Source organism: Aphelocoma coerulescens, chromosome 4 (genome assembly GCF_041296385.1).
Source record: "Aphelocoma coerulescens isolate FSJ_1873_10779 chromosome 4, UR_Acoe_1.0, whole genome shotgun sequence".
In the NCBI taxonomy this organism is placed as follows: domain Eukaryota; kingdom Metazoa; phylum Chordata; class Aves; order Passeriformes; family Corvidae; genus Aphelocoma; species Aphelocoma coerulescens.
The window spans coordinates 31,373,301-31,385,087 of record NC_091017.1 but is presented as its reverse complement, the minus strand read 5'-3'; positions in this window follow the sequence as shown (position 1 = coordinate 31,385,087).

Below are 11,787 nucleotides of genomic sequence, written 5' to 3'. Positions count from 1 at the left end.
GCACTGCGGTATAGTCACACCTTCAGACTACAAGCAAGTGTTCTTCCTGAGTGGGGAGCAATACACAAGACACTGCACTAGCCAGGCCCCTCGGTTTGGCTCCAGAGGCTGAGGGCCAACACAGGGACAGCTGGGACTGGGCACTGGGGGAAGGGGCCACTGCTCTGCCTGCCTTCCTCTGCTTGGCTGTGGCTTCTCATGCTGATGGAACAACTGGCCCAATCCGCTCCCCAAGGTGCAGGGTGGCCAAAAGCAGTTTGCCTTGAAGACCTGACTAACTGCTTGCCCAGAGTTCTCATCCATGACCCGTTTGTTTGTTAGTATTTTTTCTGATGAACAGCGAGAGGCTTGAAGAAATATCACACTGTTTAGACAGCGACCATAAACTATTGCAGTCCTGCTGGCATGCAAAATTACTGGACACAAGAAAAAAATCCTATGGACTTCACCACCAAGTGCTGCGGTGATATATCTCTGCGCACAATATGACTGCTCAGCAGCAGAGTAGTAAAACATCCTCGAGGTTCTCTGCTCCGTGGGCGATTTGTGAAGAAATGAAGTGTCACACATAGTACTGACATTCTGTAAAAGCCCTCTGGAAAAAAGTCTTAGTTAAAGCATAGATTAGGTGTCTCTTTCAGTGAGCTTTTTGGTACATTTAAATCCATAAACCTTTGCTGGTTTGTGGATCACAAAAACATGCACTAGAAATTTTTTAGAAAAAGTTTATGCTGAGGCCACCCGTGTTCTTTGCAGCACAGCCTCTGACCCCACTGCCTCTTGGGGACCAGTAACCATTCTGCGAGAAGTAGTAAAATGTATGTTGGCTGGCTTGGTGCTACTTTTTCTTCCTTACTTATCTGCAGTCCCACTGGTTTGATGTTATCTCTCTGTAGACAGAGATTCTTCCATTAATTCTGCAGTGAAGGAAAGTTTATCGTATTTCTTAAAAAGCCACACTCCTTCCTACTGCAGCTGGCAGCCTTTGACTGCTTCTTCACATTGAGCAACTCAGTGCACTGGAACTGCCTCTGCCTCCCTGGCATTCTCCATTTGTGAAAGCACCTCTGGGGTAACAGATCCAGTGCTCAGGAAAAGGACAGGGACTCAGAAGCCCTCGGTGAGGTCTCTTAGGATGCATTCACCATTGCAATCTGCGCAACTTCACTAACCTCAAAGAAACCCATTCCCCTCCAAAGCAAATGCTCACAGAGCAACCTTTAGCTCTTCTTATGGTGAACTTTCTGAGGCTTCATGTGCTCTATGCACTGGTGCCTGAGTCTGTGAATTTAGCTGAGCTGCTGCAAACTACTCTGACTGTTTGTCTTTTGGCTTACTGAAATTTGGATTTTTTCCTGACATTTGCAAGTGTGTGGTAGCTTCATAAGGATCTAATCACAAGAACAAGCTGAAGGATCTGTCACCAGAGGAGATCCCCACAACTTAGCAACTTTCCTTTCAAGATCACTGTCTGAGGGAAGTTTCCCTCCCCACAAAGCCCTTTGGACATGGCTGACGTTCTGATGGTGCCTCCTCCCAACAGCAATACTTTCAGAAAATACAAGGATAAATCCCAGTGTAACTTAAGTGATAGGCAAAAAAAGCAATGTGCCAAAAAAAAAAAAAAAAAGCAGAGATGCAAGTTAAAGGGCAGACTCTGCAAAAATAATTTTTTCGCATGGGGCAACTTGTAGTTGATTTGTAAATACGTGTACAGTCAAAATATCTCCCAAGGAATAAAGAGAGCTCACCTTGCACAACTCTGTTTTTTGGGGTCCCTAAGGAAAGTCAGAACCTCATGCTAAAAATCTATAATTAAAGGGGTTTTGTGAAAAACAGGAGCTTGCAGCTGGAGGAAGACTGAATGCTGCAGCTTTCAGAGCCAGGGCAGGCTGAGCCCACTGGCCTTGCAGAAACACAGCTCTAGGCTGCAAAACACAGACACAGCTGGAACGAGTGGGATTAAACTCCCTCTATTTGCCTCTAGCCAAAGGCAATAGTAGGTGGTGGAGAGAGAGTAACAGATGCTGCAGTGATACTTCTTGAGAGTATTCTTGTGGCTTCCGCTAGTCAGAGGTTCAAAGACTTCCTGATCCCGGGTGCAGAGTTGGATAATGAGAACAGTATTTTAAAGGCAGCAGAGGAAGGCATGCTACCACTGGGATCACATGCAGCTGAGTCACACACGGAGCTTAGACTGGTCTTGTTGCCCAGGGAAATGTATCCCATTCATCCTGCACTTTTATTTTCATGCCCCTGGCATTCACTAATGTCTGCTTAGGCTGCTGTCATGGCTAGGGCAGTGAGCCCCCTCTCTAGGACATCAGCTGCTCCTGCCTTCAGGAGTTGCCCATCCCAGCAACCTGCCTAAGGGCATGAAGGCAAAGCTGAAGCCTGCCAGAGTGAAGTTTGATGGTACGACAAAACCAGGTTTTGGCCACTTAATTCCATATCAGAAAGGACATCGCCATGTAGCACACAGACACAGCTTCCTAGTTCAAACAGGTCAAACATTTTTGATGGATTAGTATCGTGTATAAAGGTCTTACACCAGAGCAGGCACTGTGTGTCCTCTCTCCCACCTGGCAGAAAGCTGGCATAAACACTCACCATCAGCCTAAAATCACCATAAACTAGCCAATTCAACAGATACACATCTGTGTGCTGGCATCTGCCCCAGACCAAGCATTTGGAGTTACTCCTAACACAAAACTCTTCCTTGTGGAGACTCAGAAGGGACAGGAATTAGATACAGTGTATGTCCAGAGTTCTCACCTGCTTGCTACCTGCCGCTTTCTATCAGTGGCAACTCAGCTAACTTCCTTTGGTAAGTATGTAGTTAAGAACTTCAGAAAAAAAAAAAAACCCAACTAAAAACAACCCAAAACTTTTTTCCCCTCTTTATATGCATCCAACAGATATAACTGACTTCAGTATGAGATTCACTCAGGTTGCTGACTGCAAAGTTTAATCCAAATCTTTTCAATCTCCAGAGTTCATCTAAATATTAAAAGGCTTGGAAAAAACAGAGGTTCTTTAAACCTCTGTTAATGGAAACTTTTGTCATAACTGGTAAAAGGTCAATGTGGTTTTATACAGTATAATGGATTTACTGATGAATGGAACATTTTGAACTCTCTGATGGGTTTTATCTACTTTATATTCCAGATGTTAATATAAGTAAATTCTCTAAACTCTCAGACAATTTGTCCAGTATGACCATACAGCTTATGGTGGTCATTGCAGCTCTTACATGGATTTTTGAAGTAAAGCTGTTAAATTCTGTAATTTCCTTAGATCCTTCAAGCATATTAAGAAATACAAGAAAGGGCTTTTCCAGCACCAGATACAAAGTGAACTGGAAGAATTGGAATTCAAAACATGAAAATATATTAAAGGATACTGAATAAAAATGAAATGAAACAATTAATTTGGTTCCTTTTTCTTCCATGTATAATGACAAAAGGACACTGAAGATCACCTCACATTAGCAATATCTATTCTCCAACAGTTGATATGTGTCATGCAATCTCATTTAAGGGTCAAAGCAAAATATACATGGGCTCATATACACAGGCTCAGAAAGGGAGAAGCAAAACTAATGGAGAAGTTCTATTACAAGAGGTCACCTGGAGCACTCCTAGACATTGCAGGGTGGTTTTCTGTAGTACCTTTTCTAATGCATTTGCCAGTGTAATTTTTTCTTTTTAAACGTTTCAAGTAAATTCTACCATTTCCCTTGGATTATTTCACAGTATAAAAAATCTGACAAAAGGCTCTTTCCTGGCTATCAAGTCTAAAAATTCCCTTTTTATTTCATTCTATTTTTAGGTTACATTAATATGTCATCCTTGATGAGAGGCTGATTTTCTGCATAACCTGCTTGAATGATCAATATGTACCTCCACCCTATTAGAATTAGTAGGCTTTCAAAACGGAACCTTAACTTTGCTTACTTCAATTGCTCTGGTCTTTTGTAATTTATTACCTTTCTTCTTGGCTACCACCTCAGAAGTGAGTTTTGACTTTTTTATCTTGCCATGAGCCTTTTATAAGTATTTACTCCACTGCAGTATAAGCTCAGAGCAGGCAAAAAATATTTGGAAAGTGTATAGATGGACCAAATTCACAGCTGGGTATTTATGTATTACTTCAGGACATGGGAAGTATGGGTCCAGTTTGCTGCTTGCTTCCATTCATAAAGCTCTTGTGCTTCCAGCAGTTTTCCACAGGAGTAGAGCGCTTTTTTTTTTTTTTTTTTGCAGTGTTTTTTGCTGTGTTGCATAGCAATAAGACTGTTCTCTCAGTTCAGCTGTAAGTTGAAATAAATCTGATGGGGTACTAATACGATGCTTTATCTTTACAGTGCCACCACACCAGTTTCACAGCTCCCTCCCTGCCTCTCCTTTCCTCATCCATCCTGGTGGCCCATTGCCCTCCCACAGCTGCAGGTACATGGAGAACCCTGCTGTGGGCCTGGAGAGAAACATATTGGCCAAGTATGACAAAGAGCTTGTGATCAGTCCTAGCCCAGTCCTGCAAACAGTTTTGTTGCCACTAAGCTAGGATGGAGCTTTGAGTCATAGGAACAGAAACAAATGGCTCAAGGCATGAGAAAGAGAAGGGAGAGGACAGCTCCTTAATAAGGCACTGGTGCTGAACACTCCACACTGAATCTATGACCTCATCCCCAACATTTAATTATGCTTGCTCTCCTCCACTGAGAATCTTTGTGTTTACGTGAAAAAAAAGTCTTTGTTTTGTTTTTGTTTTGAGGACAAGGATATTTTGCCAATGGGTACTTTAATAAGTATGGGCTTATAATGCAAAATTTGTTCAGCTAAAATAAACCCTAAGCTTTCCTTAATGTGCTGTCATTTGTCCAAGTGCAAGTAAGGACAAGCCAGAATAGTAGGCTGCTGGCTGGGGGGTTTGTGTGTGCATGTGGGTTAAATCTCATGGGGACAAATGAATTATGGTTTTAAACAATTCTGAGCATTATAAAACTAAACTATGAAAAGAGCCAAGGGGATATATGCCAGCAGAAGAATCCTTTTGGTTAAAACTGGGAAAGATCACCTTAATTCCTGATTAAAATCTTGAGCACCCAGGCAAGCAAAAGTGATTGTGGTAGCATGATTTTCTCAAAGAAATATCAATGCATATATGTGCATGATAAGGAAGAGGGATGACCTTACTCAAAGTGCTTCTCTGAGAAGGCGTTTTAGCCTCCCAGGGTGGGCAGATGAACATCAGGAGGAAGACTGACAGAGTCCCCATACAATTAATGCTTTGTTTTTAGCCAAATGATAGAGGCAGTATTTTATTTTCTGACAACAGCAGCCTGTGAGAAAGCTCTGTATGTGTGCATGTGTGCAAGACTCGAGCTGGGCCTGAGGAGTCAGGGCTATGCTTGGTGGTGACTTGAGTTTACCTGGCCCTAGTTTCATTTTATGTAATTAATTTAATGTAGCTACAAATCTGACAAGGTTCATTCAAGGTAGTTATTAAAGATTCAGAAAGGCCTAAGTGATATGGTTTAAACTTGATTTTTTTTTTTTTTTAAAAAAGCCTGGTTATTTGAAGCTCTCACATATTCTTGTGCTTCAGGGAAGGAAGTAATAAATTAGGATTTTTATCTTGGACTAATTTAAGGCTTTCCATAAAATTATGTGAATAATTCACAATTGATAATTTATTTGATTAATTTTACCTCTCTTTGCTAATTGTCCCCAAGCAGAGCAAGTTTTCCTCAAACATGTTTGTTATTAAAATTTATTTGCAAAGTCTTTCCTTTCAATAAAGTTCTGGGTCTGCAGTTAATTCATGACTAGATCTCTGTGAATACCTGACAGTCATCCTGTGAGACAGGAAGGTAGAGCTGGATACATTTTCCTGGCTGAGGTCCCTTGTTTACTGAATACTCAGTCCCTCAACTGGGGACCCAGTCGAAATGCTCTGGGGGTCTCTTCTGACTTGTGCAACCACCAGATGAGGTGAAGAAAAAGGTAAAGTGATAAATATCACATCTGAATATAAAATAATAATATCACAACCTGAAGATGTAGCTGGGAAGTGAACTGCATCCCAGCTGCACCATTGAGTGTGTGGGTAAATTGTCCATTAGGAAAGGTAAAGACTGAACCCACTGGCTGTTTCTGGGGTATTTTCCAAAATATTTGCCTTGCTTAACATCACCATATCCTTGAAGAGAGGATGCAAGAATCATGAACTTAGTCAAAGAATGTTTAGACACTGAAGGTTGCAGATAACACAGCATCAGGCTTTTTAAAAGTGTCCTGAGATGTTTGTGAATGTGCAGGGAACACCTACTTGTACCTTTGGGCACTTAAATAACCTTTGAATATGATTAAAATTAATATGAACCATCATCCTTTAAAATTTCTCTGCTTTTTTTTCAAGACCTAACTACCTACATTTCACTATGACTGAACCAAGCCCTTCCTAAGGGCCAAATTATAACACTTAGTTCTTGGACAAGAAGAAATGATTACGGATCAAGTCTTTAATAATTTAAACAACAGAGAGTAATAAAATCTGATATTTCTCTATTGAATTGAAAAAACAACACAAAGCAATGCAACAGAGACCTGCTGTGATGACAGGCTATACTTCAGCTAAATGGCAAGACTTAATTACACTGCCCCAGCCTGGGTTCAGAGTAAACTAAAGACTACCATATGATTAACTCCTCTGTGCTTTAGTAGGAGAAAGGGAGATTGCAAATGGAAGCATCTGGCACCTCTCAGAACTTAATTAAAGAAATGCAAAGAAGCTACTATTGCTATTACAATTGCTCCTTGGGGCAACAAAAGACAAACATAGTTAAGCAGGAAAGGAGAAACTCTGGAATATGAAGGAATGCTCCCCAAACAAATCCTGAATAACTGAGTTTTTCATGGCTGTCAAGCCTTCTGTTCCTCATCTCCTGAGCAAATTTGCCTAAATATTATATACTAAGATACTGAGAATACTGAATGAGTTCTGCTTTGAAATTACTACTATTTTTAGACTTTGTTTTTCCTTTCACATCAGTGTTGGGGACTGAGCGTAAAATATTATTATGAACCTACATTAAAGCAACAGCTGTTAAGTCTTTGAAGCTGCTCAGGGATCATGATTCAGCTTCAGTGAAGCTTGTACTTAGACTCAATGCCTAGTTGACTTATTGCCTAATTATGGAGAGCTGGTGTACTTAATAAAAAACCTAACTGAAGTATTTAGCTTTTAAAATTCCCTAGGATTTTTTCCCTTATCAGATTATTTTTGTACTTCATGTTCAGGGAGACATCCAAACAGAACACAATAAATTTATTGTTCTCAAAGAAGTGCAAGTCTGTTCTGGTGCTGCATGACTGTTAAGAAAAGGAAAGAAAATGGCTAATTCCAAAGGGAAAAACAATGGAAAAGGAAAGTTACTGAAAAGCTTTTCTAAAATCTGTTTCATGTTCTTGTTTGTTCGTGTTTGTGTCCTCATTCCTCCCTTTTTAATTACTAAAACTGCAAGTCTATAACTTTTAAAAGTATCAGAACATAATAGTATTGGAGCAAAGCTATTTTGTTTATTTTTAATGGGGTTTTCACTCTGGACAGTTGTCCTGGAATATTCATAGTAGCACAGCTTAATCCAGTCCAGTCTCATGGAGGCCAGCCTGTCAGACCAGCTCTGCTCATCTAACAGATACTAAAATAGCCATTCAATTTAGACAGACTCAGGGCAGTGATTTTAAGAGAGATGGTCATTAAATTAAGACAGTCAAAAAAGAGGCAAGCTGTTGAACCCATGCCTCTTTTGAATCCAGAGTTTTGTTTAAAGTATTTGATGACCTTCCTGGACAAATTTAGCATCCTGTAGCCTTTCCTCTTAAGCACAGTTCCAGCATGACCCAAAAGCTGGCTGCCAGGACAAAATGTGCTGCTGGTGCTCCATGTGGCTGCAGCAATAGCAGTCAGCGGGGTGGTAGGAAACAGCACTTTGAGGCTTCAAGGAAATGTTTGGTGTGTGCTTGCTAGAGAGAACTGGCACTAAAAGCTACGTATGTCACGCAGGGCTGACGTGATATTGCCTTTGACACTGCAAATGATCATTTGAAAAGTGCTGCTTTACCTGCAATGCTGCACCTGGAACCTCAGCCTGAACTCAACTGACTGTAGAAATTCCCAGTCAGTTTCATCACCTTCATATAAGTGAGGGTATGGTCAAGCAGAAGAATAACGAGAACTTGTGTTGCTCCAAAGCAGCAGCAAAGCTTGATTGTGTAAAGCAAAAGTTCCTTTATTTTGTAGAGAGAAAATGTCAGAAATTTTAAGAAACAGTTATGCTATGTTCCTAAGTATATTGTCTATTAAAGCTTCTGATCTTTAACATTTGGAAATGAAAGTTCTGTGGAATTAAACTAAATCCCACTACAATTCAAATATTTGTGCAATTCAATGCCTTTCCTGCTTATTTTCTTCATTTTGAGTTTCTTATCGAGTTATATGATTATTAGTTTTTCAATTAGAATTCCCTATCCTTCCTGTCTGATTGGCTTTTTTTTTTTTCTTTTTATGCCATCTGAGAGATTTTGTAACTTAATGAACTTTACAGAGAGGCACTTCTGCAAACCACAGTATAAAATTATGAGGTTGTGTGCTAAGAAGCTGCACTGAATTTTGACTATGATCATCACTATTTTATGCAATTGTTTAGTAATGGCTATGGCATATGTGTGAGTCTATGAAACCACTAAATTCTTTAAAATATCAATCAAATAATGCTTATCACTGTAAGAAACCCCTTACTGATGAAGGCAGACAAAAATATAGACATTATGAAACTTACTGGTGTATTGCACTTACAAATGCACAATATTGATACACCTCTAGTCTTGTAAAAAAGGTATGTAAGCTTAAATTTCGCTCTTAGTCCTTGCCTTGTCATGGAAAAAATACATTGTCCTTTGCAGCTTCAGGACTGGAGTTGGAACCAGGTGATCTCCTTTCTTTGAAAGGAGGTCTGAAATAGGAATATATGTGCCTGAAAATATATACCAAAAAAATTGTTCTATGATTCCTTAGTATTGTGGTTCCTCTTTGATCCTGGGTCAAATGTTTGGCACTGAGTGGCATTAGGAGGAGTCTCAAAACATGAAGAGGACTGCCTGCTTCTCGTCATCTTAAAATGTTTCTGTATGTCCCTGTCTTAGCCTCATCCTCATTCTGTTGTCACCTCTCTCTCCCTCCTTTCTCTGTAGGAGCGCATTCTCATCCCTGGAGTTGTTTTTTCTCTTTCCTTTTTGGAGAAACAATCATAAACCTTTCAACTATTTAATTTCTTTTCTTTTTAATGGTTCAGAGATTGGTGTTTTGCAGTTAATCGGATCCCTGTTCAGGAACTAAGTTCTTTAGCATATCAGAAATACAGGCTGAAAAATGGAAAAAAAAAAAAGAAAAAAAAAAGTGACTGGCCTAGTTTTGGTTACCATGGCAACAATGATAAAGTACAGTCTTATTCTCAATTTTAGAGTACTGTCCCTGTAGTACTTTTTGGAATTTATTTGGTAAAGGTAAGAAATTTTCCCCTCTAATTCCTTTTGTAAAGCTTTCTAATACTAATTCTGAATTGAGGGAGAAGTAGAAGTACGGTGGAACTAGCAGGAAGAAAGGTATGAAGGGAGGCAGAGATGACAGCAAAGAGAAGGTTAGAAATTGTTCCTTTGTGGAAAGATTTGACCTCAGAAGAAGTTCCTCTGAGATATGTGATGAGGATCTGTGCAGAGGCCCTCAAACACTTTCATTGTTCCTGGATATTTAGAATAATCCAACTACATTGTGAGGTTCTAAGGCATAGCAGACAGAGCAAATTTTAAGTGAAGTAGTCTGTCTCTGTGGGCAAGAGAAGAGTGCCAGTTTTCCTTATAGTATTTGTATTTAACAGCTCAGCTAAAACGCATCATGAGAACTCTAGCAAAATGTTTCAGATCAGAAATAGCAACAGCATGATTCCAGGATGCTGTTATGTTTCTGGGAATTGCTTATTACTGGACCTGCTTGTTTCTATGACTGCAAACTAATTGAACCTATTGTTTCCAATTCAGTGTCTGCTTCCAGTGATGGTACGGGGTCAGGCAGAGTCCTGCTGCATGGCGTAGATGAGCACACAATTGCACTTCCTAGAACAGCCAATTTAAGCAAATTCCCTGAAAAGAGTTTTCCTTATCAGAAAGAAATGGAACTTTTAAGCGAGTTTTGTGCATTGTCAGGATGAAGCCTTTTGTTGTTTCTAAGAAAGAGAGCTAAATATCTCATTTACTGTTTTCTTGTTAGTGCTCTTACAATCATTACTCATCCTTTTTTTCCAGTTCACTCACAAGCTTTTCAGCAGAACAGAACTAGACAGGGTTCAGCAAATGTTCAATAATTGTACATGTATTGCACTAAGGAGACAGAAATTTCCCTTGTTTTAACAAGAAGTAATGTATACTGAGGTGCTTTCTTCAGGAAAGTAAATGGACTAGCAAAATGCAAATGGTTCTAAATGACCCTTGATGGAAAATGAACAGAAATATAAGGCCAAAATGTAGATTGGCTGGTCAGGAAATGAAAGCTCTTCTCTAGTTCCATGTCATCAATACAATATTCCTTAATTACCAACTTAACAGTTGGTGTCAGAGACCTGTCCTGGCACAAAGGCCTTGGCAGCTCTTCCCTATGATCTCACTGTGTTGCTTCTGGGAAAGTCATTACTGTCAGAGAGCTGCTATGGAAAGCAAGGAAAGAACTGAGAGGGTCTCAAGGAAAGATCTGAAGATGTCTGTCCAGGATTGTGTTGGTTGGGGGTACTGCTGTGCACTGACTACTGACACATGAGGTGGATTTATTTCACTGGAGAAAGAGTTTCAGCTTCCATCAGTATATTGCATGTCACTTACACCTGACATTTACCTAGACATATGTCTTGTCTCAAACTGGGACAAAATACTCATATTAGTCATGCACAGAATAGAATAAAACATTTTAAAAAAGCATTCAACTACAGTTGTTGCACAAATGACTGGCAAAAGAACAATTTACAAACTCCAACTGTGTTGCCCCCACCACAAATAATTTTTTTCCTCATTTACACCATACAAATGTCTTTAAATTATACCAATTCTGCAGCCTAACTCTCAGCTGGTATGGTGGAAAAGGTGCATCAAGCACTGTGTATGTTGGATTAAAGCAGCGTGAAAATAAAGTTTTACGAATTCTATGCTTGGGTGTTTTACATCAGTGCAGGAAGCTCTTGCAGGATGAATTGTCCTGCTTGTTTGGTTTATTCATTGTCCAGAACTCTGAGTTTGTGCCACTCAGTGGCTGTCACCTTTTCCATTTCCCTTCTCTGTTGAATTAGATATAAATCACTCACCATCACTCATGTAGCTCGTCGGACAAACAGAGAGAAGAAAAATAGTCTGCCTTGCAACCCTGCAAAGAGATTCTGTTTCCCTAATACTTCCACTTATTTGAGGCCAGGTCACTTTCCCTTCAAGTCAATGACAAAAATTCCATTCCCTTAGTTAAGATCAAAATGACCTCCCCAGAACAGATCTGGGTAGATTACATTTTCTCAGACAGAGAGATCCTTGCTCAATAATACCTTACAACTCAAATAATCATTACCTGAAGTTTATTTTTGCCTTCACGTCATTTTTAAACACAGAAGCCCGATGCCCAAGTGCCACCTGGTGGACAAAATAACTTTTTCCTGTCCTCATCTAACCTCGTGTACTAAAATTTCTCTTC